Here is a 24,454-nt window from a genome sequence, read left to right on the forward strand (position 1 = left end):
AGCCGCTGCGTTCGGCTCAGGTCATGATCTCAGGATCCTCGGATCCAGCCACGCATCGGGCTCTCTGCTCAGCAGGGAGCCTGCTTCCCTCTATCTCCCTCTCTGCCTGCCTCTCTGTCTGCTTGTAATCTCTCTCTGTCAAATAAATAAATAAAATCTTTTTTAAAAATAAATAAATAAATAAATGGTTTAAACTATTCTAGTTACATTGTGTTTCCTACTGAGGGACATTTTAGTTGCTTCCAAATTTGGGCAATTATGAATACAGCTGCTAAAAATATACACGTGCAGGTGTTTGTGTGGACATAAAATCTCAACTCCAATCAGTAAATAACAAGCACAATTGGTCATATGGCAAGAGTATGTTTACTTTTTTTTTTAAGATTTTATTTATTTAGGCTAATAATTTTTTATTTTTTATAAACATATATTTTTATCCCCAGGGGTACAGGTCTGTGAATCGCCAGGTTTACACTTCACAGCACTCACCAAAGCACATACCCTCCCCAATGTCCATAATCCCACCCCCTTCTCCCAACCCCCCTCCCCCCAGCAACCCTCAGTTTGTTTTGTGAGATTAAGAGTGACTTATGGTTTGTCTCCCTCCCAATTCCATCTTGTTTCATTGATTCTTCTTCTACCAACTTAAGCCCCCATGTTGCATCACCACTTCCTCATATCAGGGAGATCATATGATAGTTGTCTTTCTCTGCTTGACTTATTTCGCTAAGCATGATACGCTCTAGTTCCATCCATGTTGTTGCAAATGGCAAGATTTCATTTCTTTTGATGGCTGCATAGTATTCCATTGTGTATATATACCACCTCTTCTTGATCCATTCATCTGTTGATGGACATCTAGGTCCTTTCCATAGTTTGGCTATTGTGGACATTGCTTCTGTAAACATTCGGGTGCACGTGCCCCTTTGGATCACTACGTTTCTATCTTTATGGTAAATACCCAGTAGTGCAATTGCTACGTCATAGGGCAGTTCTATTTTCTACATTTTGAGGAACCTCCATGCTGTTTTCCAGAGTGGCTGCACCAGCTTGCATTCCCACCAACAGTGTAGGAGGGTTCCCCTTTCTCCGCATCCTCGCCAGCATCTGTCATTTCCTGACTTGTTGATTTTAGCCATTCTGACTGGCGTGAGGTGATATCTCATTGTGGTTTTGATTTGTATTTCCCTGATGCCGAGTGATATGGAGCACTTTTTCATGTGTCTGTTGGCCATCTGGATGTCTTCTTTGCAGAAATGTCTGTTCATGTCCTCTGCCCATTTCTTGATTGGATTATCTGTTCTTTGGGTGTTGAGTTTGCTAAGTTCTTTATAGATTTTGGACACTAGTCCTTTATCTGATATGTCGTTTGCAAATATCTTCTCCCATTCTGTTGGTTGTCTTTTGATTTTGTTAACTGTTTCCTTTGCTGTGCAAAAGCTTTTGATCTTGATGAAATCCCAATAGTTCATTTTTGCCCTTGTTTCCCTTGCCTTTGCTGATGTTCCTAGGAAGATGTTGCTGCAGCTGAGGTCGAAGAGGTTGCTGCCTGTGTTCTCCTCAAGGATTTTGATGGATTCCTTTCTTACATTGAGGTCCTTCATCCATTTTGAGTCTATTTTCGTGTGTGGTGTAAGGAAATGGTCCAATTTTTATTTATTTATTTGACAGGGAGAGAGATCACAAGTAGGCAGAGAGAGGCAGAGAGAGGAAGGGAAGCAGGCTCCCTGCCTAGCAGAGAGCTCCATGCGGGGCTCAATCCCAGGACCCTGGGATCATGACCTGAGCTGAAGGCAGAGGCCTTAACCCACTGAGCCACCCAGGCACCCCAAGAGTATGTTTACTTTTGTAAGAAGCTGCAGAAGCATCTTCTTCTTCTTCTTCTTTTTTTTTTTTTTAAAGATTTTATTTGTTTATTTGAGAGACAATGAGAGAGAACATGAGCGAGAAGGTCAGAGGGAGAAGCAGACTCCCCATGGAGCTGGAAGCCCAATGTGGGACTCGATCCCGGGACTCCAGGATCATGACCTGAGCTGAAGGCAGTTGTTCAACCAACTGAGCCACCCAGGTGCCCCTGCAGAAGCAACTTCCAAAGTGGCTGGCAGTACCACTGTGTATTCCCACCAGGAATGTATAAAGTTCCTATTACTCCACACACTCATCAGAACTTGAGGTTGTGTTCTAGATTTTGATTAATAGGTGTGTAGTGTTATCTCATTTTAATTTGCATTTCTCTGTTAACATATAATGGGGAGTGTCTTTCATGTGCATATTTCCCATCTGTATATCTTCTTTGGTGAGGTGTAAGTTAAATTCTTTGGCTCATTTTTAAATCAGATCGCATTCTTATTGCTGATTTTTCAGAGATCTTTGTATATTTTGGCTAATAGTCTTTTCTCAGATGTCAGGCTTGCAAGTGTTTTCCGTGTCTTTTATCAGTGTCTTACAAATATCTTCTATCAGTTTCTGGCTTGTCTTCCTATTCTCTTGGCATTGTCCTTTGCAGAACACGTTTTTAATTCTAACAAAATCTAGCTTTTCAATGACTTCTTTCATGGATTGTGCCTTTGGTGTTGTACCAAAAATAGTCACTGCCATATCCCAGATCATCTAGGTTTTCTCCTATGTAACATTCTAGGAGTCCTATAATTTTGCATTTTACATCTAGGTCTATGATCAATTTTTAGTTTTTGTACACAGTGTAAGGTCTATGTCTAGATTAACTTTTTCATGTGTAAGTCCCAACTGTTTCAGCAGTACTTGTTGAATATACTATCTTTGCTGCATTGTACTGTCTTTGCTCCTTTGTCAAAGATCAGTTGATTATGCAGATACATTACTGGACTCTCTGTGCTACTCCACTGATTTATTTGCCTATTATTTTGCCAAAACCACACTGTCTTAATTGCTGCAGCTTTGTCGTAGGTGTTGAAGATGAGTATCTTCAGTTCTGACTTTGCTCAACCTTCAGTTTTTGTGTTGGTAATTCTGTCTTTTGCTTTTTCATGTAAATTTAGAGTTAGTTTGTCAAAATCCACAAAATAACTCTGAGATTTTTACCTGGATTGCACTGAATCCACAGACCAAGTTGGGAAGGACTGACAACTTGACAACATTAAGTCTTCCTATCCATGAACATCAAGTATCTACTTATCTAATTCTTTATTTAATTCATCAGTGGTTTGTAACATATTCTCTTAGATTTAGACCTAATTATTTCATTTCAGTTTGTGTGTGCGTGCTAATATAAATGGTATTTGCTTTTAACTTCAAATTCTACTTGTTGATTGATGATATATAGGAATGCATTTGACTTTTTTCTACTTTTTTAAAAAAGATTTTATTCATTTGACAGAGAAAGAGACATTGAGAGAGGGAACACAAGCAGGGGGAGTGGGAGAGGGAGAAGAAGGCCCCCCACTGAGCAGGGAGCCCAATGTAGGCTCCAACCCAGGACCTGAACCGAAGGCAGACACTTAACTGACTGAGGTAACCAGGCGACCCAGCATTTGACTTTTAAATATTAACTTTGTATCATACAACCTTACTATAATCACATTAGTTCAAGGAATTTTTTCTTGATACTATGGAATTTCTACATAATTATGTCATCTCTGACAAAGGTTGTTAAATTCCTCCTAATCAATCTGTTATTTCCTTTCCTTGTATTATTTTTATGACTCCCAGAATATTTTTAAAAAGTGATGAGATGAAATATCCTTGATCTTTCTGATCTTAGCAGAAAATTGGCATATATCATCACTTTTCATAATTAATTTTTTAAAATATTTTTTACTTATTTATTAGAGAGAGACACAGTGAAAGAGAGAACACAAGCAGGGGAGTGGGAGTGGGAGAAACAGGCTTCCCCTGCGCAGGGAACCCAATTCAGGGCTTGATCCCAGAACCCTGGGATCATGACTGGAGCCGAAGGCAGACGCTTAATGACTGAGCCACCCAGGTGGCTGGCATATACCATCATTAAATATAATATTGCCTGTAGGGTTTTTGTTTAAGTTCTCAAACAAGTCGAGGATGTTACGCTCTATTTTTAAGTTACTGAGAATATCTTTTCTCATGAATGGGTTTTAGATTTTGTGAAATGATTTTTCTACATCTATTGATATGATAATATATGATTTTTCTTTTTTAAGCCTGTTGTGGATTACAGAAACTGACTTTTGAATGTTGAAAACATCTCACACACATAGGATAAATCTCATATGCTTGTGGCATAAAATTTTTATACATTGTCAAAGTTAATATGCTAATATTCTGTTTGGAATTTCTGCAGCTGTGTTCATGAAAGATACAGGTTTGTAGTTTCCTTATGTCTTCGGTTTTTGATATATAGCATTGATCATTGATTTCATTGTATGAGTTAGGATGTATTTTTACAGCTTCTATTTTATGAAAGTGATTGTAGAGTATAGGTAGAACTTTTCCTTTTATTTTTTTTTTTAAAGATTTTATTTATTTATTTGACAGAGAGAGATCACAAGTTGATGGAGAGGCAGGCAGAGAGAAAGAGAGAGAGGGAAGCAGGCTCCCTGCCAAGCAGAGAGCCTGATGCGGGACTCGATCCCAGGACCCTGAGATCATGACCTGAGCAGAAGGCAGCGGCTTAACCCACTGAGCCACCCAGGTGCCCCGAACTTTTCCTTTTAAATGGCTGATAGAATTCCCCAGTGAATCCATCTAGACCTTCTGATTTTCTTTTGGGAAGGTTGTTATTCATGGATTTAATTTAACACCTAACGGCTTTTACGAATTGCCCATTTCTTAAGGAATTTCACAACTATATTTAAGTGGTACTAATCGGTAGTTTAATTATATTCTTACTGCCTTTGCCTTTGGTATAATAGTAACACTAACCTTACAAAATGAGTTAGGAAATGTTTTTCCTATTTTCTGTAAGACATCACATACAAATTGGTGTAATTCCTTAAATATTTGGTTTAACTTTCCGGTAAAACAAACTGGGTCTAGAGATTATTTTCCCAGGAGTATTTAAATTATAAATGTAATTTACTAAGTTGGTATTGGGTATTCATTTTCTTTCTTTTGTAACTTAAAATAATTTGTGTTGATGGATTGGTCCATTTTATTTAACATCTAATCCAAGGATGACAATTAGTGTTTCCCCTTATTATCCCCTTAAGGCCTTTATGATTTATTGTTGTATCTCATTTCACTTGTTATTGAAAATTTGTGACTTGACTTATTCCCAATCTTGGTAGGTTTGTGAATTTCAACCTTTTCAATGAAACAGCTCTCATTTTTCCCACTGTTTCATTTAACTAATTTAATGTAATTTAATTGATTTATGGTCTCATTTTCATTTTCTTCATTATTCTTGCTTTGGATTTAACTTGTTTCTTTCCCTGTTCCTTAAAGTGTTTTGTTTACTGATTTGAAGTTTTTGTGTTTTCTATTAGAAGTATTCACTGATATAAAGTTCTCTCAGCACTGATTGGGCTCTTACACTCTTTATATGAAAGTTAAAGACATCATCTTTGACTAATTGCTTATTTAAAAGTATGTGGTTAGTCTCCAAGTGTTTAAAAATTTTCCTGTTACCTGGGCATGTGTGTGTGTGGCAGGGGTGGGAGGGTGTCTGTGCTCAGCAGGGAGTCTGTGGATTCTCTACCTCTGCCCCTGCCCCTGCTTGTGCATGCATGCATTCTCTCTCTCAAATAAATAAAAATTTAAAAAATAATTTCTCATTACCTTCCAGTTACATATTTCTACTTTGACACTGTCGTGGTAAAAACCCTCTGTATGATTAAAATTCTTTTCAACATGTTGAGGTTTTGTAACCCAAAATTTGATTTATTTTTTATATGGCCTATACGCATTTGAAAAGAAAGTACTTTGGCATTGCTAAATGGACTGTTCTACACATGTGAATTAAATCAAGGTAACTCATAGTTTTTATCAAGTCTCTACTAATTTTCTAATTCTATCCATTACTGCGAGAAATGTTGTATTTATCAATTCTATTTGTTAATTTTATTATTTCTGTATCTGTTATTGCTTTCTCTATTCTGGAGTTCTGTTGTTTGATGCATAAAATTTAAATCTGTTCTATATTCTTAGTTGATTGTTTTGTAATGCAATCTATTTCTGGCCTCCACAGTTTCTAACGACAAATCTGTCATTTACATTTTTTTCCTACAAGTAATGCATTTGACCCCCTCTGGCCACTTCCAGGGTTATTTTTTGTTTTCAAAGCTTTGGTTATTAATGTGCCTCAGGCAGATTTCTTTGGGATTCTAAGGTTTAGGGTTCACTACGCTTTGTGAATCCACAGGTTTATGTATTTTCAAACATTTGAGGAATCCTTGGTCATTATTTTGTCAAACACATTTTGGACTTAACCACTTTCTTCCCCCCTTTTACAACCCCAATGACAACAATGAGGACCTTTTTTTTTTTTTTTTTTTAACCTTCTCAAACACCATTGAGGTTTTCTCCATTTTTTTTTTAGTCTGTTTGATCTCTGTTGCTCAGTCTGAATAATTTCAATTGTTTTAAGTTCATTAAGTCTTTTCTCTGCCATCTCCATTCCATCTAATTACCTATTATATTTTTCAGCTGTAAAATAAACACTTGTTTTTTCTGGTATTTTGTTTCAAGTGTTTGTAATTGCTTGTTAAATCATTCCCATAAGGACTGCTTTAACATTCTCATCAGGTAATTCCAACATCTGTGTCATCCCTATGATGCAGCTATTTATTGTCATTTCTCAAAGTTGAAATTCTCCTAATTTATAGTAATAATGGGTGATTTTTTTAATCCTATACTAGATGTTTAGGGTACATGAGACTCTGCAATTCATTTGAATCTTATTTTTACAGACCTCCTCTGAGACAACTCTGGGGAGGGAGGGAGATTATGGCATCTAAGTACCAGGTAGGGGTGAAAGTATAGGTTCTCTTCTTGGCATACTTTGAACTCTAAGAGTGAGGAAAGGCTCATTACTGTTGTCATATGGAGGCATGAGAGAACAGCATATTTTATTAATTCTCCTCACCGTATGTCCTCTCCAGATACCAAGATGGATGGATCTTAATGAGGGCTGGGTGGTCAAAGTACCTGCTTTCCACATGGCTTCTATCTGAAAACCAACAGGGAGTGGGAAGGGCTTTCCTTTTACTGGATGTGAATATAAATCCAAGATGTCTGCAAGGCCTCTACTTACGCTGTGATGGGATTAGTCCTGCCTTCAGTAAAGAAGTAAAGACTTTGCTGTGCAGTGGGTTTTCTCTGATACCATCCTGACACTGGTTGAGGGGGGATGAGAGGCTCATTATAGCTTGGTACTGTGTGAAGTCTGTGATCTCCACTCAGCCTTTGCTGATGGGGGTGTGGATTGAGTGATTTTTATCCTCAAGTTTGCATGGAGTAGGGCAGCTTTATCTAACTGTAGGAAAAGGGTTCTCCTAGGGCTTTGTTCTATTTTGATTTTTGGTCTCTGCCTGTAGATCTATTTGCTAAATTCTCCAGCACTTAACCTGAGATGTATTAGGAAGAAGGGGAAAACAAAACAAAACAGGCATACAATGGAATACTATGCAGCCACCAAAAAGCCTCAAATCTTGCCATTTGCAAAGACATGGATGCAACTAGAGGATATTATGCTAAGCGAAGTAAGTCAATCAGAGAAAGACAATTATCACATGATTTGATATGAGGAATTTGAGAGGCAGGGCAGGGGGTCATGGGAGAAAGGAGGGAAAAAAAAAAAAAAGATGGGACCAGAAAGAGAGACAAAACGTAAGAGACTCTTTATCTCAGGAAACAAATTGAGGGTTGGGAGACAATGTGCTATGATGAGTGCTATGAATTGTGTAAGACTGATGATTCACAGATGTGTATCCCCCGAAACAAATAATAAATTATATTAATAAAAAATAAAAATAAGGAAAATGGTAACCATGTACTTTAAGAGCCTCATTGGGTTTCATCAGAAAATAATAATTACACTTTTGGAAGTGATTGGAGAATAGATAGTACATTCTGGGGAGCATCCTCAGTAACTGATATTTTATTTTAATGTAGTTTCAAAATTACATTACAAAATCTGATACACAGAAGACAGTATAAATCATATATATATATGTATATATATATATATACATATATATATATATATATATGATAATTTAACAAGCCTAAGGAAGAAAATATTCCCAGTATCACTAAAGTGGCATGCATTCCACTTTAATTATATTTTCACCCAGAGGAACCACTATCCTGACTTCTTGTTAATACATTCGGCTGCACTGCTGAAAACGTGAGATACATACATAACATATAGTTACAGTTCATTATTTTTCATTGCCATAGTCCACTAAAAGAAAACACCACCAAAATTAATGTATCTATTCTGCTGATAGATGCTTGCATGTTTTCCAGTTTAGAGCTATCATGAATAGTGATGATACATTAACACATGTCTTCGGGTGAACATATATGTATCCATCTTTGTGGTCATATACATGTAAGTTCAATTTTGGAATCACAGGATATGTGCATGTTCAGCTTTACAAACATATCATTAAAAGGTCTTCTAACATGATTTTCACTAATTATACTCCCCCGGCTACTCTATGAAAGATACCTATTAGCAAAATACTCACCAATATCTGGTATCCTCAATCAGTTTCATTTTAGCTATTCTAGAGGGTGAATATTAGTACTGTTTATAGTCTGTTATTTTTCTGTTACCAAATGAACTGAGACCCTACAGCTGTGTTTTATGTGGAAAATGCTCAAATCTTTGGCAATCTCCTATGGGATCAACTGCCAATTTCATACTGATTCCAAAGAGTTGTTCAGAAATTCAGAAAAAGTAGCATTCTGCAAAAAGTCAGATATACTTACTATAGTCTGAGTGATGTCTTTAGTCATCTCATAATAATCTAATTAGTTGTAATAAATAGATTGCAAATTACCTTAAATAGATCCAGGCGAAGGATTAGTAAACTACACCATGCAAGCCAAACCTGACTGACTCTCTCTCCACCTATTTATTTTTTAGGTAACAAATAACTTTAACTTTTTTTTTTTTTTTTTTTTTTTAAAGGCAGAGAGCACTAGTAGGCACAGTAGGCAGAGAGGCAGGCAGAGAGAGAGAGGGGGAAGAAGGCTCCCTGCCGAAGCAGAGAGCCCAATGTGGGACTTGATCCCAGGACCCCGGGATCACTACCTGAGCCACCCAGGTGCCCCTCCTTTAATTTTTTAAATGAGGTTAATACCCACATAAATAAAATTCACCATTTTATTAAATTTTTTACTTAAATTTTTTTGACACACAATATTACATTGGTTTCAGGTGTTGCTACGTTTGGTATACTTGTACTTTATTAAGGTTTTTGGAATTAATAGTCATAAGGTACACTGACCTATAGGTTTTTCTTTGTGTTCGTCTGACATTGATATCATGGAAATGTCTCAAAATGAGTTAAAGTGTTCCCTCAATTCTGTTTTCCGAGAGAGGCTGAAGACAGGTGTTAATTCTTCTTTAACATCTGAAAGAAATCACCAGTGAAATCATGCAATACACTAGGCTATTCTTTCTGGCAGGTTATATTTTAAACCATAATTTCCTAATGTTAAATCCATAAAACATTAAAGTAACAATTTTAAAGTAAACAACTTAGTAGCATTAAAGCACATTAACACAATCTAGTTGCAAAATGTTTACCTCACTCAAAAGTAAAACACTATAGTCATTAAATAGTTTGTCCTGACACTACCTCTCCTCCCAGGTCCTGGCAGCCACCAATCAAAATTCTTGTTTCAAACGAATTCTATGTATGGAATCATGCAACATATGACCTTTTGTGTCTAGTTCCATTCACTTAGCATGTTTTCTAACTTCATCTACACTACAGCATGTTCTCAGTAATTCGTGACTTTTCTTTTTTTTCTTTTTTTTTTTTTTAAAGATTTTATTTATTTATTTGACAGAGAGAGATTACAAGTAGGCAGAGAGGCAGGCAGAGAGAGACAGAGGAGGAAGCAGGCTCCCCGCTGAGCAGAGAGCCCGATGCGGGACTCGATCCCAGGACCCTGGGCCGAAGGCAGCGGCTTAACCCACTGAGCCACCCAGGCGCCCCAATTCGTGACTTTTCGTGACTGAATAGTATTTATTCCCTTCTATGCAAAATTTATCCAAAATGTTCTTATCTTAGACATTTGCACTTTATAGCAGCTGAATCACTTTAAATAGCAGTTATGGAAACAGGTTTCAATTTATGCACATTTTTGCCAACACATTATTTTTCATGCTTTTTAAATTACAAAGTAGTGGCTGTGAAATAATCTCACTGTGGTTCTGATTTGCACTTCACTTATGTCTCATATGAAGACTCATGTGTTTTTTGTCCATTTACTTTGAAAAAATGCCTTCTTAAAATGTTGCTCATTTTTATTTTTTAAAGATTTCTTTTATTTGAGAGAAAGAGCACAAGCTGGGGTAGGGGCAGAGAGACAGAAACAGACACCCTGCTGAGTAGGGAGCTCAATGTGGGGCTCAAATCCAGGACCCTAGCACCATGACCTGAGCCAAAGGCAGTTGACTGAGCCACCCAGGTGCCCCAAAATGTCACCTATTTTATAACTGTCAATTTGTTATTGAGACCTAAGCAGGTTTTTTCCCCCAAGATTTTATTTATTTACTTGACAGAGAGAAACACAGTGAGAGAGGTAACACAAGCAGGGGGAGTGGGAGAGGGAGAAGCAGGCTCCCTGCCAAGCAGGGAACCCCATGCAGGGCTCCATCCCAGGACCCTGGGACCATGACCCGAGCTGAAGGCAGATGCCTAAGGACTGAGCCACCCAGGCACCCCTGTAAGCAGGTTTTTTAAAAATACGTAATATACTCTTGACACAAAAACCTTATTTACTATATGGTTTGTAAATATTTTCTCATCTTCTGCACATTGTCTTTTTACTTTCTTGGTAATGTCTCAGTGAAAGTATTAAATTTTGATAAAATTGAATATGTCTCTTTTTGCTTCTGCTTTCGGAATCACAATTAAGATACCATCATCAAATCCAAGGTCATGAAGATTTATTCCTGTTTTCTACTTAAAAGTTCTAGAGATTTATCTTCTGTATTTGGAATGCTGATGCATTTTGAGTTTTGTAGATGATGTAATGTAGAGGTCCAATTTCATTTCTTTCCATGTTGTTGTCCAAGCACTATTTGTTGAAGGGATGGTTCATTCCTGTAAATCATCTTGGGACCCTCATCAATAATAAACTGGATACAGGTGTATGGATTTATTTCTAGAACCTCAATTCTATTCCAACTCTACTAAGCTTTGAAATTTAAAAAAAAAAAAAAAAAAAACTTGAGTCCTCCAACTTTACTCTTTTTCAAGACTGATTTGGGTAAAAAGAAACCCTAGCAATTCTGTATGAATTTGTGGATTAGCTTTTTCACTTCTGCATAAAAGGCTGTTCAGATTTTGACAGGCATTGCATTAAATCTGTAGATTACTATGGGTGGCGCTGACATCTTAAGAACATTATATTGCAACACATGAACACAGGATGTTTTCCCATTTATTTACATGTTTTCCTTTTCTTTTTTAAAGATTTTACTTATTTGACAGAGAGAGAGAGAGAGTAACAGAGGGAATACAAGCAGGAGGAGTGGGAGAGGGAGAAGCAGGCTTCCTGCTGAGCAGGGAGCCAGATGTGGGGCTCAACCCCAGAAACCTGGGATCATGACCTAAGCCAAAGACAGATGCTTAACAACTGAGCCACCCAGGTGCCCCAGTAAAGTTGCTGGATTTTTCTTTTTCTTCTTTTTTATTTTTTAAAGTAGGCTCTACAAGGGTATTAGGGCACGCATTGCAGGGAGCACTGGGTGTGGTGCAAAAACAATGAATACTGTTATGCTGAAAATAAATAAATTAAAAATAAATAAATAAATAAATAATAAGGTAGGCTCTACGCCCACAGAGTCCAATGTGGGACTCGAACTCATGACTGTGAGATCAAGACCTGAGCTGAGATCAACCAACTGAGCCACCCAGTCACCCCCATTCCAGCAAAGTTTTGCAGTTTTCACTGAACATTTATTTTTCCTCCCAGGTTAAATTTATTCCTAGGTATTTTCTTCTGTATGCATGAAATTATTTCATGAATTTTTTTCAGGCTATAATTAGCTTAAGAAAAAAAGCAACTGATTTTATGTGATTTTTTTACCCTTTAACTTTGTTGATTGTTTTAAACTGTGTCCTATAGGTATTAATGAGGTTGAAACTAGCAGAAAATTTAAAGCCTGTGTTTCAGAGAACTGTTTTCCTCTGATCAGTCCTTGTGTCTTTTCATACCCCAATAACAAATCCACTCACTGTCTCTGCAGAAGCCTGGACTCAAAGTCAACTGTTATGGTTCCAGCCTATGAACAAGCAAAATCCTACATTCCTTACCAAAGATAAGGAGCCCAAGATTCCATCTAGTTTGTACCAGTTCTGAATGCATGTACAGAGTTCCTTCTCCTTGTCTTAAGATAACCTCCTGACCATCAGGGGCTGGTTTGCCTCATTCTGTTAAATCTCTACCCTAAAGTCAACATGGAATGTTATGTTCCATATGTTTGCTCAATGAGCATGTTCCATCTTTCCTCATGAACAGTCACAAGTTCCCCCGACCATTTCATCAAAACCATTTGGCTTTTACCAAAACATCATCTATATGTAGACATTCTCAATACAGATTCTTTCACCTACCAAAATCCATTTGAAATTCACCTATATTGCTCATGTATCAATAGTTCATTATGCATTACTGCTTAGTATTACAATATATGGATGTAGCATATTTTATTCATTCAATACCCTGTTCAGGACCATTCAAGTTCTTCCCAGTTGGGGAAGACCAAAGAAAGCTACTATGTTGTGATGGTACACAACACTAATAAGCAGTTCTATGTCAGAACACAGGTTACTATTTCAACTTGGATAAATACCTAAAGAAGTAACTGCCTAGCCATACAATAGATGTAGGCTTAATTTTATAAGAAACTGACAAACTGCTTTTACAAAGTACATGTTCCATCTGCTAAGCAATACATATGACTTCTATTTATTCTGTATCTTTAGCAGTACTTGGAAATGTTGCTTTTTCTTACTCAACCATTGTAGATGTTTAGCGTTATTACAGTAAATTTGATTGCCATTTCCTTAATGGCAAATGAATGCTAAGTATTTTTCTATTTACTTATGTATTTTACCTTTAATATGTTATTTCTATCTTCTGTACATTTTATTGTGTTAATTCATATACCATAAAATTAACCTTTTTACTACCCATTTATCACTCCTTCTAGTCTCTGAAAACTACTCCTTATGTGTTCTCTATCACATAATAAATGGCATTATGTCTAGCTCTGTCACTTGTATATTTTCAAATACATCCATATTGTACCAAGTATCAGTACTTTATTATTTTTATTATAATTTCACTTTCTTGACAGCGTCTCTTCAAGCATAAAAGTTACTGATTTTGATGTATTTTATGTATTTTGTCTTTGGATGCCTGTGCTTTGTATATGTCAAATTCAAGGTCATGAAGATATACAACTGCTTTAAAAGTCTGATAATTTCAGCTCTTAAATTAGGTCTTTGATTCATGCTATCGTCATTTTTGCAGTGTTAAGTCTCTGGACCAACTTCGTTCTTGGGAATGAGGATATCCACTTGTCCCAACATTATTTGTTGAAAAGATTATTGTTCTCCACTGCTCTGTCTTGACATCCTTGTCAGGAATCTACTAATCATGCACATCAGAGTGTATCTGTGGACTTTCAATTCCATACTTGCCTATTTAACCTATATGTCTATCCTATGCCTATTTAACCTATATGTCTACCCTTACAATATTACTATTCTTAATTACTGGATTTTTGTACTAAATCTTAAAATAAATTGTTCTCCATTGTAGTCCTTTTTCAAGACTGCTCTATTCTGTATCTGTATTTCCATGTGATTTTAGAATCAGCTTGCCAATTTCCACAAAAATGCCAGTTGGAACACCAACATGAGACTGCACTAAATCTCAAAATCGATTTGGGGAGCAGTTCATTTGAGGAGTATTCATTTCCTAGAGCTGTCTAGCAAATTACCAAATGAAAAGCTTAAAACCAGAAAAACTGGTTGTTCTACAGTTCTGGAGACTAAAAGTCTGAAATCAAGATACTCGAACCCATGCTTCTTTTGAAGGCTTTAGGAGAGACAACATTCCGTACTTCTCTAAGCTTCTGGTGTAGCTACCAATCCTTAGTGCTCCTGATCTTGTAGAAACATTACTCCAATATCTGCCTTTGTAATCACATGCCATTTTCCCTGTGCATCTCTGTGTCCTCTCCTCTTCTTAAAGGGGTATGAGTCACACTAGATTAAAGCCCCAATCTACTCCAGTATGACCTCATATTAACTTAATGACATCTGCAAAGCCCCTATTTCCAACTAAGATCAAATTCATAGGAAACAGAGGTTAAAAGTTAATATATCTTTTAAGGGTACATAATTCATCCCATGACACCACCTTAACATTACTAATTCTCCCAATTCATGAACAAGAGGTCTTTTTGTTTACTTCTCAAATTTCTTGTAATGTGGTTTTCCGTGTGAAAGTCTTACACACTTCTTTTGCTCAATTTATGCCTAAGTATTTTATTCTTTTGGATACTATTGTAGAGGGACTTTTCTTAGTTTTATTTTTGGATTTTTCATGGCTACTGTACAGAAATACAACTTATTTTCCCTATTTTTCTTATATTCTGCAGTCTTTCTGAAATCATCAGATCTAATTTTATGTGGGTTACCCAGGATTTTCTACATACAAGATCATTTCATCTGTGAATTTGGTTTTTCTTCTTCCTTTCTAATCCAGATGCAATTTGTTTTTCTTGCCATAAATAAACTGAATTTCCAGTATAACGTCAAAAATAGTGAGAACAGATATTCATGTCTTGTTCCTGATCTCAAGGGGAAAGTACCCAGTCATTTAACATTAAGTTTCTTAGCTGCAGGTTATCCCTGAACAGCTATTAACTGGTTGAGAAAATTACCTTCTATTCCTAGTTTGTTAAATGTTTTTAACATGAACAGGAGTTGGATTTTACCAAGTGCTTTATATGCATCTATAGTGCTTATGTATATTTTAAAAAGTGGGCTGGTGGGGCACCTGGGTGGCTCAGTGGGTTAAGCGCCTGACTCTTGGCTTCAGCTCAAGTCATGATCTCAAAGTCTTGAGATCAAGCCTTGAGTCTGAGTACGGCTCTGCACTCAGCAGGGAATCTGCCTGATATTCTCTCCCTCTGCCCACTCCCACTCGTGATCTCTCTAAAATAAACGAGCAAATCGTTTTTAAAATAACAAGAAGTGGGCTGCAGCTTTTAATACTGTATAGATATTTATAAGATAAATGTGTTGCAATTTACTCTTCCACTTTGTGGCTTATTAATTTTTTTCATTTTTTTGGCACCTTCCCTTGAAAATAGTTTTCATTTTGATAAAGTCAAATTTACCTGTTTTTCTCATTTACGGATAATGCTTTTGGTGTCCTATTGAACAATTCGTTGCCTAACCCATGGAAAGATCTTCTCTTTTATTGTAAAAGCACCAAAGATTTATTTATTTTTACATTTAGCATATGATCAACACTGGGCTAATTTTTTATAATGTGCATTAATTTTTTCTAGGTTAATTTCATCAAGGTTGACTTTCTACTATATAGATAGCCAGTACCAACATCATTTGTTGCAATGACCACTCTTTCATAAAATCAACTTCAAACCTCTGTAAAATATCTATGGACCATATTTGTATAGGTCAACTTGTGAAGTATCTTCTGTTTCATTAACTGATGGCTCTATCCTTAGACAAAGAACACTGATGTCGTGACATAGATTTATATACTAAGATTCTTTTTTTGTAGATTGTTTATTCATTTGAGAGAGAGAGCACAAGCAGTGGGGAGGGGGAGAGGGAGAAGAATAAGCAGACTCCCTGCTGAGCAGGGAGCCTAACCAGGGGCTAGATCCCAGAACCCCGGGATCATGACCTGAACTAAAGGCAAATACTTAACCAACTGAGCCACCCAGGAGCCCCTGAATTGTGTTTTCTTAAAGTTTTACTTCAAGATTTTGGCTCTTTCAGTGACGATGCCTTTCCATATAAATTTTAGAATCATTTTATCAGTATCTAGAAAAATACCTCACCTTAATTAGTGTAGTACTAAATCCACATAAATTTGGGAGAATAAACAATATTGAGTTTTCAACCCATGAATAATTTGTTGCTCCAGTTATTTGGGCAGTTTTGTACTTTTCAGCACACATTGAGTCTTTCACTGTATTTTTACCTTCCTACAGATGTATTCTTTTTGCACAGTTCTAATATTCAGAGATTTCTGTTACCATGCCTTAAATAATACATTTGAAAACAACACCAAAGTTCAGTTACAGTGATTTGGAAGCTGAGTAAATGGGTAAAGTAATAAGATTCCCTGTTATCTTCCTTCCAAAAATTACATAAATAACTAATGCACATTATGTTCACTGACTACTCCCGTCACTTCTTAAAAAAAGGCGTTTTTTGGGTTTTTTTTTTTCTGGTTCAGGTTCACAAAAAAATTGAGGGGAAGGTACACATATTTCTTATTTACATGCTGTCTCCATGCATATTCTCCCCCATTATCAACACATCCCAACAGAGTGGTACATTTGTAATAACTGATAAGCCCATACATACTTCCAGATAATCACCCCAAATCCCCAGATTACTTTATGGTTCACTCTTGGTGTGGTATATTCTATGGATACATAAAATGTATAATAACATATCTATCATTAAGATAGAGTATTTTCATTGCCCTAAAAATCTTCTGTGCTATACATATTCATCCCACTATTACCTAACCTCTGACAACCAGTGATCCTTCAATTTTCTCCACAGTATTCCCCTTCTGTCATATAGTTGGAACTATTATGTAAGCCTTTTCAGATTGGCTTCTTTCGCTTTTTAATATGTACTTAGAGCTCCTCCGTGTCTTTTCATGCCTTCATGTATCATAGTTTTAGCACTGTATAATATGTCATTATCTGGATGTAGCACAGCTTATTCAACCATTCACCTACTGAAGGACAACTTTGTTACTTCCATCAGGGCAATTATGAATAAAGCTGCTATAAACATTCATGTGCAGACTGTGTAAATGTAAGTTCTCAACTTTTTCGGTAAATACAAAGAGCAGGATTGCTAGATTGTGTCATAAGAGTATGTTTGCTTTGATAAGAACCATTTTGAATTTCTACTAGCAATGGAGAGTTACTGATATTCCACATTCTTACTAGTGCACGATACTGTGTTTCAGAATTTGGCCATTTTGATAGGTCTGTAGAGGGATTTCACTGATTTTTAAATTTACATTTCCTGTTTATGTTTACATTTTATCTGTATATTTCGTTTGGTGAAGTGTCTGTTAAGGTCATTGGCCCATTTAAAAAATTGGGTTATTTTCTTATTGTTGAGTTTTAAGAACTCTTTGTATATTCTGGATTAACAGTCCTTTATCAAATAGGTCTTCTGCAAGTATTTTCTCCCAATCTGTGGCCTGTCTTCTCATTCTCTCCACATCGTACTTCACAAAGCAGAAGTTTATAATTTAATAAAGTTTATAATTTAATAAAGTCCAATTATTTCTTTCAAAGACTTACTGGCATACCTACGTTCATCTAGGTTTTCTCCCATATTATCTTTTTGAACTTTAGATTTGCATTTTAAATTCACTGTTAAATGCTTGGGATCCATTCAGAGTTAATTTTTGCGAAACTTAAAAATCTGTGTCTAGATTCATTTTTCTTCCCTATGCATATCCAGTTGTTCCAGCACTTTTTATTAGAAAGACCAGTTTTGCTCTATTGTATTGCCATTGTTTCTCTGTAATAGATCTGTTGGCAATATTTATTTGGGTCTATTTCTGGCTACCTACTCATTTTCATTGATGTATTTTGTCTACTTTTTGGGTAATACCACAGTATCTTGATTACTGGAGCTTTAAAATAAGTCTTGATGTAAAACGGTATCAGTCCAACTCTGTCCTCCTAAAGTGTTAGAAATGTAGGATCTTTTGTTTCTCCACACAAACATTAGAAGTAGTTTATTGATATACACAAAATAAGTTACTGAGATTTTGATTAAGATTACACTGAGTCTATCAATCTAACATAAAGAATAGGCATCTTGAAAAAAAAGTCTTCCCTATCCGTAAACATCAGTATCTCTGCATTTATTTTGTTCTTGAGTTCTATCATCAGAATTTAAAAATTTTCTTCAAATAAATATGGTATATATTTTGTTAAATTTATACCTAAGTATTTCATTTTGGGAGGTATCAAAGTAAATGGTACTGTGTTTTTAATTTCCAATTCCACTTGTTTAGTGCTGGTATATAGAAAAGCAACTAACAAAACCGTATATCCTGCAACCATGCTAAAATCATTTTAGTTCCAATTTGTGTGTGTCAATTTGGATTTTCTACACAATTCTGTCATCTGCAAGATATTTTTTCCTTCCCAATTTGTATTCCTTTAATTTCTGTTTTGTCTTATTGCATTAGCTAGAATTTCCAGTACAATGTTGAAAAGAAGGGGTCAGAGCAGACAACCTTACCTTTTACCTGATTTTATTTATTTATTTATTTATTTTAAAGATTTTATTTATTTATTTGACAGAGAGAGTGAGCACAGGCAGACTGAGTGACAGGCAGGGGCAGAGGGAGAAGCAGGCTCCCTGCTGAGCAAGGAGCCAATGTGGGACTCGATCCCAGGAGGCTGGGATCATGACCCGAGTCGAAGGCAGCTGCTTAACCAACGGAGCCACCCAGGCGTCCCGTGATTTTAATGAGAAAGCTAGTTTCTCACCATTAAGTATGATGTTTGCTGTAGGTTGTTTGTACACAGATCATCTTTTATCAGGCTGAGGTAGTTACCCTGTAATCCTAGTTTACTAGTTTAGTTTAAATCCTAGTTTAATCAGTATGGATTTCATTGACTTTATAGATCTGTTTGGTGAGTGTTGTCTATATAATAATATTGCATCTTCCAGTGCATGAACATAGATTTCCATGTATTTTTTCTGTTTCTCCAAGCAATGTTGTATAGTGTTTAATATATAAATTTAGTGCTACTCATGAGTTTTTTCTTTTGTGAAATTTATTCTTTAATGTTTTATTCTTTTTGATGCTCTTAATTCCATTTTTGGATATTTTATTGCTGGTAAAGAAATACAATTTATTTGGGGGCTTTTAGGTTATTTTATGTATTTTTAATTTTTTTATTCAAATATAGTTGACCCACAGTGTTACATTAGTTTCAGGTATATAGCATAGTGAGTGAACAATCCTAAACATTATGCTGTGTTCACAACAAAGTATAGGCGCCATCTATATATATGTGTATATATATGTACATGTGTATATATGTGTCAGGCTCAACACCCAAAAAAAAATAATCTAGTTAAGAAATGGGCAGAAGAAGACATGAACAGACACTTTTCCAAAGACATCCAGATGGCTAACAGACACATGAAAAGATGTTCCATATTACCTGTTTACATTGATTACATACATATATATGTGATATGATGCTCTTATAAATGTCATTGACTATATTTATTTTTTATATTTTATTTTTATTTGAATTCTAGTTAGTGAACATGCCGGGCAATCAGTATTGGTTTAGGAGTAGAATTCATTGATTCATCTCTTAAGTACACCACCCAGTGCTCATCATAACAAGTTCACTTCTTGATAGCCATCACTCATCTATCCCCTCCATCACCCACCTTCCTCCATTACCCCTCAATTTGTTCTCCATTATTAAGAGACTCTTAGGGGCGCCTGGGTGGCTAAGTGGGTTAAGCCTCTGCCTTCGGCTCGGGTCATGATCTCAGGGTCCTGGGATCGAGCCCTGCATCTGGCTTTCTACTCAGCGGGGAGTCTGCTTCCCTCTCTCTCTCTCTCCCTGCCTACTTGTGATATCTGTCAAATAAATAAAATCTTTAAATAAAAAACATATTTTAAAAGATGTAAAAATAAAAAGAGACTCAGGGTTTGTTTCCCTTCCCCCTCTTATATTTATCTGTTTTGTTTCTTAAATTCCACATATGAGTGAAATCATCTGATATTTGTCTTTCCCTTACTTATTTCGCTTAGCATAATACACTCTAGCTCCATCCACATCATCCCAAATGGTAACCTTTCATACTTTCTGATGGCTGAGTAATATTCCTTTGTATGTATACATCACATCTTCTCTATCCATTCATGTCAATTAACACTTGGGCTCTTTCCATAGTTGTGCTATTGTTGATAATGCTGCTGTAAACATCAGGGTGCATGTACCCCTTCAAATCAGTATTTTTGTATGCTTTGGGTAAATAACTAGTAGCACAGTTGCTGGATCATAGGGTAGATCTGTTTTTTTTTTTTTTCTTAAAGATTTTATGTATTTATTAGAGAGAGAGAATGCGTGAGTGAGAGAGAGAGAGCAGAAGTACAGGGAAGAGGGTGGGAGAGAAGCAGACACCCCACTGAGTGGGGAGCCCAATGTGGTGCTCGCTCCTAGGACCTTGGGATCATTACCAGAGCTCAAGGCAGAGGCTTAACGGACTGAGCCACCCAGGCACCCGGGTAGTTCTGTTTTTAACTTTTTGAGGAACCTCCATACTGGTTTCCAGAGTGGCTGCACCAGCTTGCATTCCCACGAGCAGTGCATGAGGGTTCCCCTTTCTCTGCATCCTCACCAGCACCTGTTGTTTTGTGTGTTGTTAATTTTAGCCATTCTGACAGGTGTGATGAAGCGGTATGTCATCGTGATTTTGATTTGTACTTCCCTGATGGTGAGTAATGTTGAGCATCTTTTCATGTGTCTATTAGACGTCTGGATGTCTTCTTTGGAAAAGTGTCTATTCATGTCTTCTGCCCATTTCTTAACTGGATTATTTGTTTTTTGGGTGTTGAGCTTGATAAATTCTTTATATATTTTGCATACTCACCCTTTATCAGACATGTCATTTACAAACATCTTCTCCCATTCTGTCGGCTGCCTTTTATTGTTTCTGTCATTGACTATATTCCCTTTGCTTTGCCTTTTATTCTCATGACTTTTCATTCCGTAACTAGAAGCCTGTATCTCCACTCCCCTTCACCCATTTTGTCCATCCCCTCATCCTCTATGGCACTCCTCACCCTTATGGCAACCATCAGTTTGTTTTCTATACTTACAGGTCTGATTCTATTGTTTATTCGCATTTCAGGTTCCACATATGACTGAAATCATACGGTATTTGTCTTTCTCAGTCGGCCTTATTTTACTTAGCATTAGCCTTATTTTACTTAGCATAATAACTTTTAGGTCTATCCATATTGTTGCAAATGGCAAGATCTCATCCTTTTTTTTAAGGCTGATTAATATTCCATCTTTTATATATATACAATTTTCCTTATACAGTTGTCACTTGGTGGACACTTGAATTCCTTCCATATTTTGGCTATTGTAAGTAATGCTACAGTAAACATAGGGGATACATACATCTTTTTGAATTGATGTTTTCTTTTTCTTTGGGTTAATACCCAGAAGTGGGATTATTTGATCATATGGTATTTCTGTATCTAAAATTTTTGAGGAAGCTCCACACTATTTTCCACAGTGGCTGTACCAGTTGACACTCCCACCAGTGTACATGAGGCTTCCTTTTTCTCCCACAGCTTTTTTTGTCGTTTTTATTTTAGCTGTTCTAATAGGTGTTGAGTTTGTAAGTTCTTTATAGATCTTGGATCTCTTCTCCCATTCTGTAGGTTGTCTTTTAGTTTTGTTGACTGTTTCCTTTGCTGTGCAAAAGCTTTTTATCTTGGCGAAGTCCCAGTAGTTCATTTTTGCTTTTGTTTCCCTTGCCTTTGGAGATGTGTCTAGTAAGAAGTTGCAGTGGCCAAGGTCGAAGAGATTGCTGCCTATGTTCTCTAGGATTTTGATAAATTTCTATCTCACAGTTAGGCTTTCATTGATTTTGAGTTTGTTTTTATATATGGTATAAGAAAACGGTCTAGTTTCACCTTCTACATGTGGCTGTCCAATTTTCCCAACACCATTTGTTGAAGAGACTGACAAAGATTATTTTTAATTAATGTTTAAAAAACAATCTCTAAATAGGGGCCCCTGATTCAGGTCAGTGAAGCGGCTGCCTTCAGCTCAGGTCTTGATCTAAGGGTCCTGAGATCGAGCCCCACATTGGGCTCCCTGCTCATTGGGAAGTCTGATTCTCCCTCTCCCTCTGCTACTCACCCTGCTTGTGTTCCCTCACTGGCATGTTCACTCTCTCACGTTCTCTCTCTCTCTTAAATAAGTTATAAAAAAAAAGTCTCTAGGTACGCCTGGGTGGCTCAGTAGGTTGGGCATCTGCCTTCGGCTTTGGTGATGGTTCTAGGTTTCTGGGATCGAGTCTCGTGTTGGGCTCCTTGCTTGGCAGGGAGTCTGCTTCTCTCTCTGCCTGCGGCTCCCTCTGCTTATGCTTTCTCTCTCTCTCTCAAATAAATAATATCTTTAAAAAACCCTCTGAATTATTAGTAAAATTCCCCAAAGAGGTATAAGCTAAAAGTCAAACAAATACACAGAGTATTTAAAACATCTAAAGAAGTATAAAATACAGGATACGGTTGAAATATAATGTTGTAGACATAAATCCAAACATATCTGTAATTAGATTAAATACACAAATGATCAAGCAAACCTCAGAGCCTGTCAGATTATTTAGAAATCATAACCCAGCTATATGCTATCTACAAGATACCTCGTTTCAATATCCTAACATAGATACGTTAAGGTAAAAGATTAGAACTTGATACAGCAATCAAACACCAATCAAAAAAAAAAGGTTGGGGGAAGGTTCCAAGATGGTGTGACACAGGGTAATGCTGAACTCATTTCCTCCACAGATACTAAATCTATACTTACATACAGAATAATTCCTCCTGAAAAAGAACTGAGGGCTTTAACAGCTCTGCACAACGAAGGATAGAAAGAGACAACATAGAGAATAGTTGGGGGAGAGACAGTAGTAATGGGAAAGCCACCCCTGATGCTTACAACTGTGGTAGACAAGGATAGTACTGAGGGACCAGGAGCAGATTTATCTGCTCTGGGCCATAGAAAAACTGTATTTGAAAAAGGCATCTAGCGTATAAAGGAACTGATCCTCCACCAAATGGTTTGTGGCTTGCTGGAATTCTCTTAAGGGTTGGAAGGGCTGCTGGAGCACTGATTTTTGTATTTCTTTCCATTTTGGTAGTACAGACAGTAGTAGGGTCTGGGCACACTTACTCGCCTGCTGCCTCAGCAAGTCCCAGCCCCCAACCCAGTTTCATTCTTTACATGTAGCTGTCCAGAAAATGGGCCACTTTCTTATACCATACACAAAAATAAACTCAGTGGAGGAGCAGAGTTCTCCCTCAAATAAATAAATAAATAAAATCTTAAAAAAAAAAAAAAAAAAGGCAAGCTGATCACAAGTGCAAGAGCATACAGAATACCCAAAACACATTTGAAAAACAATGTAGGTCTTCTGTTACCATATTTTAAAATTTACGTTAAAGCTACAATAATCAAGATAATATAAAATTGATTAAAGAGGGGCACCTGGGTGGCTCAGTCAGTTAAGCATCTGCCTTTGGCTCAGGTCATGATCCCAGGGTCCTTGTACGGAGCCCCACACCCAGCTCTCTGCTCAGCAGGGAGCCTGCTTTTCCTCTCCTCTGCTTCCAGCTCTGCCTAATTGTGCTTTATCTAGCAAATAAATAAATAAAATATTTTTAAAAAATTGATGAATGAGGGGCACCTGGGTGGCTCAGTGGGTTAAGCCGCTGCCTTCGGCTCAGGTCATGATCTCAGGGTCCTGGGATCGAGTCCCGCATCGGGATCTCTGCTCAGCAGGGAGCCTGCTTCCCTCTCTCTCTCTCTCTGCCTGCCTCTCTGACTACTTGTGATTTCTCTCTGTCAAATAAATAAAATCTTTAAAAAAAAAAAATTGATGAATGAGTAGATACAGAAAATAACAGATAAACTGGACCTCATCAAAATAAAAAAAATACAGAAAATGAAGAAACAAGTTACACATTGAAGAAAATTTAGGTCATTATTTTTTATAAAGGACTTGTGTTCAAAATACATGTATGTATATATAAAGAACTTATATAGTACAGTAAGAAAAATTAGAAATGGAGGAAAGATTTAAATGATATTCCACCAAAATCATATGAATGAGCAATAAGCAAATGAAAAAATACACAATCTCCTTAGAGCTTAATTAAGGAAATGTAAAATAAAACCATAATGAAATACCACTTCACAGTAACTAAATTGACTATAATC

At 36.6% G+C, this 24,454-nt stretch overlaps 1 long non-coding RNA gene across 3 annotated transcripts in view; it reads right to left on the minus strand.

The window, feature by feature from the left end:
* The window catches only part of LOC132006786 (uncharacterized), a 126,817-nt gene that overhangs the window by 39,774 nt on the left and 62,589 nt on the right, over positions 1-24,454 (minus strand). For 2 of the 3 annotated variants that reach the window (XR_009401229.1, XR_009401224.1), the window contains one exon: positions 8,200-9,536. This is a non-coding gene — a long non-coding RNA (uncharacterized LOC132006786). Of the gene's footprint in view, positions 1-8,199; positions 9,537-24,454 lie in introns of those variants that run through there. The other variant, XR_009401226.1, reaches the window with a different exon arrangement.

The sequence above is a fragment of the Mustela nigripes genome, chromosome X, assembly GCF_022355385.1.
Source record: "Mustela nigripes isolate SB6536 chromosome X, MUSNIG.SB6536, whole genome shotgun sequence".
In the NCBI taxonomy this organism is placed as follows: domain Eukaryota; kingdom Metazoa; phylum Chordata; class Mammalia; order Carnivora; family Mustelidae; genus Mustela; species Mustela nigripes.